At 39.0% G+C, this 5425-nt stretch overlaps 1 pseudogene; it reads right to left on the bottom strand.

Moving 5' to 3' along the window:
- Positions 1-4573: 4573 nt before the first annotated feature.
- On the bottom strand, positions 4574-5121 carry LOC148123510 (small ribosomal subunit protein uS13 pseudogene; annotated as a pseudogene).
- Between the last annotated feature and the right edge of the window lie 304 nt (positions 5122-5425).

Genomic DNA, 5425 nt, shown 5'->3' with positions numbered 1-5425 from the left:
ATAAGACTGTATTATCTGCATGGTAAAAATTGATTACCTGGATATGTTTACATCTCCACTTAAAAATAAGAGCTGGCTTTAGAGTTGGACAATGGCTATCCAACTCTAAATTCAAGCATGTTGTTAAAAGAAAAATTCAGAATTTCTGTCTCATGTCAGGAGCCATCTGGTATGGGACAGAAAGAAGATAGATTTTAAGGAAATATTTTACTTTTCTCCATGCCCATTTTGCCTATATTTTATCTCTCATTGAATATATTTGTATATGAATAATGTTTAAGTTTTCAACTATGAACAGCAGATTTTCCTGCAGTAATCTTTGAAGCTTCCAGGAAGAAGACGGGGCCCCACAACAATGTCTCCATCTGCTTGATATGACATCATGATGCTGATAGCACTACTATGAGGCTGGTTTTTGGGTACCAGCTTCAGAAATGATGCTCCTTTTTACAATGTTCTGGCCAAAACTTCAAATAAGAACTTTAAACAAACAAACCCTATCTACTACTTAGAGACCATTTGCAATTATACAAAACAGTAGTCTTGAGACTTAAATATCATTTTACTTTTACAGGATCCCATAGAAAGAACATCACCCCCATGACAGCTGGGTGCAAGTCTAGAAGACAATGTCCTCCATCCCAACAGAATTTGTCCTCATGGTTAGGGACACCATTTAGGTGATAACTATTACTTGAATAGGGGTGGTGGTTGGGATGGAAATTATGTGGGCTCACATCCAGCATGTGATATAGAGTCACAGACTGGCAGAAATGAATGCATGAAGAGATATGCTATGTGCTTATCTGCTTTTAATATGTATAATTCTTTCCTGAAATTTTGCATGTCTTCTCTTATTCTATGTCACAAAAACATAGGGAAATTGACTTACTGGCTTTTTCTCTGCCTTAGGAAAAGCAGTCACATTTGGAAAAGTAGTATATAAAACTTACTCATCAGATTTCGTTGAATGTCTTTGTGTTGCCATCTTTGGGATACATCACAATGAATACCTCTTGGGTTTTCTATTGTTTATCTTTGATACACACATACTATTTCTAATTGTATTACCTCCTAAAATCTGAAAATCTGCATATTAATATTTTATGCCTCCAACATCTTGTGCAGACTGAACCAGCCACTATTTAAAGTCATCTCTATTAAATTATCTCTAATTGTTTTATTCCTCTATGCCATCTTTTCTTTCCAGAACACTGGCATATTTTTACATTATTTAAATATTCATAAGCTTCCTTTGAATGCTAAGGTATAAATATACTAAAGTGAATATATGTTGAAAGAGTTTATACAAAGGAATTTATGTTTCTTATTTATATGATTAAATTTATTCCAACATCTTAGTATTTCTCTGGATCTTTTGGCAATATTACTGAAAATTACAAAACTGCTTTCCTTGCAGGAACAGTATATTTCTTTTTTTTTATTAATTTATAAAAGTTTCCACTTCTGCCCCTCCTCTCAATACCCTCCCATTCCCCCCACTCCCTCTCTTCCTCCTTCTCCAGCCCTAAGAGCAGTCAGTGTTTCCTGCCCTGTGGGAAGTTCAAGTTCCCGAGTGCCAGGATTACAGGTGTGCATCACTGCCTCTGGTTTATACATCACTTAAAGGCTGAAAAATGTTATAACACCAGGACTTAATATGTAAGTTTTTTATCGTTAGACTTTTGTAAGCCTTTACTCAAAAGCTAACTGTGCTTTGGCATCAACATGATTGGTAATTCTTTCTATTGGTAATGAAATAGTCTATTCATTTCACCCAGAGAATATAAACCTTCCTTCCTTAATTATCTGACTTCTAAAATCAAGAATGATAAACTAAATACCTCCTGTCACCCTACAACCCTTTGCATCTCTCTCTCTCTCTCTTTCTCTCTCTCTCTCCCAGCAGTGGCGGCACACACCTTTAATCCCAGCACTTGTGAGGCAGAGGCAGACTGATCTCTGAGTAGGAGGCCATTCTGGTCTCCAGAGTGAGTTCCAGTACAGCTCGAACTGCACAGAGAAACTCTGTCTTGAAAAACAAAAGCAAAACAAAATAAAAAAGATAATTATTTCTTCTGTAAATTATTTAGTAATCCACTAACTTGTCTTTCTTTATCTACTTAACTGCCAGTCCAACCCATTCTTCATATGTTAAGCAGGAATGACCTTTTCCCCTGCCTTCAATTCTTAATACTTTTGTACTATTGTTATGCCGACAGCTTAAGGCTCTATCATGGCATTCAAGGACCAGTATTGATGGTCTCTGCTGCCAACATTTCAAAGTATAGTATAGTTGTTTTGTTTTTAAATTACTCTTTGGGGGCCTGCCACCTAGCTCCCAAGTAAATACATGGAGCCTCATTGTTGCTTATGAATGCCCGGCTTTAGTCTGGTTTGTTTCTAGCCAATATTTCTAACTTAAATTATCTTATTTCTCTTTAATTACATTTTGCCTCTCAGCTTTCCTTATTCTGTATGTCTTTCTTTCTTACTCCATCGGTGACTGTGTGGCTGGCCCCTGGTATCCTCCTTTCCTTCTCCTTTTCTCTCTCCTTGCTTTTCTCCTAGGTTTCTCCTCATCTTTATTCTCTCTGCCTGCCAACCACACCTATTTCTCCCGCCTAGCTATTGGGTGTTCAGTTCTTTATTAGATCAATCAGGCATTTTAGGCATTCAAGGTAACACAGATTTACAGAGTTGAGCAATGCAACATAAAAGAATGCTGCAAATCTTTGCATCATTAAACAAATATTCCACAGCATAAATTCCACAACAGTAGGCTTTTTAAAAATTTTTTATGGGTTATTTAACTTTATTTTATGTGCATTGGTGTGAAGGTGTCAGATCCCCTTGAACTGAATTTTCAGACAGTTGTGAGCTGCCATGTGTGTACTGGGAACCGAATCTGGGTCCTCAGGAAGAGCAGTCAGTGCTCTTAACCACTGAGCCATCTCTCCAGTCCCTAGTATACTTTTTTTTAAACTGCTTTGTTTTTGCAGACACAACCTGGAGGCAGCTGATGTTTAGTATTCTTGACCATTCCAAGTATACCATAAGATTCTTACAAATGCCATTTTTCTACCCACGCACTTTCATCTTCATCGTCTTACTAATTTAAACATCATTCTGGACTACTTTACTGAGTACACTGCAAAAGAATAACTAGATTAGTGCCTAGCCTCATCTTTTGCTGAGTGTTGGAAAAGTCTTTTCTGATATTCTTAGTCATTTGCAGAATGATTTTCGATCAAGGAACACTTATTTTTAGTTTTAATAATATGAGTATAATTATTTGGAAAATGTTTAGGAAATCTTTGTGCTTGTTGGGCATGTTTGTACATATATGATGCTGTGATTCTAACCCTGAGAGGCACAGACAAGGGAGTCACATAGAGAGTCTAATTAAACATTAGTTACATAGCAAGACCTGTGTCAAAACTAAAAAATCTAGTGTAGTGATATTTCATTTGTATTTTAATAAATAAAATTTACTTGACAATCAGAGAGTAAAGCAGCTGCCCTGGTCAGCCTTACACACAAAGCAGTGGTGACACACACCTTTAATCCCAGTAGCCACACTAGTTTGCTCTAGAGAGGAATATAAAACAGGAGGAGACAACTCTCAGTCACAGTCTCATTCTGAGGATTCCTGGAGGCAGAATTGCCATTTTGGACTAAGGTAGAGGTAAGAGCCAGTGACTGATTGTTTTGTTTTCTGACCGTCAGGTTGGATTCCAATTTCTGTTTATTATTATTATTATTGTTGTTGTTGTTGTTGTTAACTGTGAAACAATCCGGGCTTGGAGAAATAGATAAATGGTTAAGAGCATAGGTTGATCTTCCAGTGGACCTAGGTTTAATTCCCAGTGTTCACATGTCAGTTCACAGTCTCCTGTAACTTTGGGATTCAATGCTCTCTTCTGGCCTCCAAAGGCACTATACACATGTGATATACAGACGTACATTCAAGTGAAACATTCATCTACATAAAATAGCATAAAAACATAAAAAACCCTAAAAGTTCTGAAGAAAAGAAAGAAACAAATAGTGCTGTCAGATCTGTCTTTATCATCATCATTATTATTATTATTATTTAGGTTCTTTGGGCTGTGTCCCCAAAATGAAGGAACTTAAAATCTTAGCAATCGTTCTAAAGATTTTTCAATATGTGAACAGATCTGTAGACAAGGCAGGTAGCTCAGTGTGTAGAATTCTGCCTAGAATGCTCAAAGTTCTGGATCCAATTCCAGCACTAAATAAATGGTACCTGGTGGCACTTGCCTGTACTCCCAGTACCTAGGATTCTGAGTAGGAACATCAGAAGTTCAAGGTCATTTGGAAGTACTGGGTGAGTCTGAGCCCAGGTTTGGCTTGAGAAGATCCTGTCACAAACAAACAGATGATGAATAGTAAGAGATGATCAAAACTCAATTTCAAGGAGCCCACTAATGAATCAAAGGTAACCTAGAGAAACACCTAGGTAATTTTAATGATGATTTCAAAACCACCAGGTTCAATGACTGTTTTCTCTCTTGGTCCCCTTGTTTCAGAACTATTATTGTTACTGCTATTTTTTTTCACAGGCATATAAACTATTTATTAACAGCAAAGGCCAGGGACTCATTTCTTCTTGGATACACCCACAGTGTGGCCCCGGTGGCCTGTGGTCTTGGTGTGCTGGCCTCGGACACGAAGGCCCCAGAAGTGGCGCAGCCCCCTATGTGCCCGAATCTTCTTCAGTCGCTCCAGGTCCTCGCGCAGCTTGTTGTCCAGGCCGTTGGCCAGAACCTGGCTGTACTTCCCGTCCTTCACATCCTTCTGTCTGTTCAAGAACCAGTCTGGTATTTTGTACTGCCGGGGATTCTGCATGATGGTGATCACACGCTCCACCTCATCCTCCGTGAGCTCTCCAGCCCTCTTGGTGAGGTCAATGTACGCTTTCCTCAACACCACATGAGCGTATCTATGCCCCACACCCTTAATGGCAGTGATGGCAAAGGCTATTTTCCGCCGCCCATCGATGTTGGTGTTGAGTACTCGCAGGATGTGCTGGAACTTCTCAGGGATCACGAGAGACATGGCGGCGGCACAACCGGCGGCGTGTAGGCCTCCCGTGGAAGAGCTGTTACTGCTATTATTACTGCTGGTGTTTTAACCCAGAAACACAGCATGCGCTGTGCCTCTTGACTCTACTCCTCAACTTTGTTTCTTTCTTTAATCTGACTTAAATCTCTACATAGAGGGAGGACTTGTTACAGATGCACAAGATACCTTTATATCTATATATCTATATCTATATCTACCACAATAGATGGGATCCCAAAGATCTCATGCTATCATAATTGTTTTGAGAGTAGACGCTCCAATAGAACAAATAAAGGATCCCGAACTCTGCTGTTAGGGGCAGCTGAACCCTGCGGTT

The sequence above is a fragment of the Myodes glareolus genome, chromosome 1 (assembly GCF_982192425.1).
Source record: "Myodes glareolus chromosome 1, mMyoGla1.1, whole genome shotgun sequence".
NCBI lineage: Eukaryota > Metazoa > Chordata > Mammalia > Rodentia > Cricetidae > Myodes > Myodes glareolus.
Note: the sequence above shows the minus strand (reverse complement) of the source record. Positions and strands in the feature narration are given on the sequence as shown.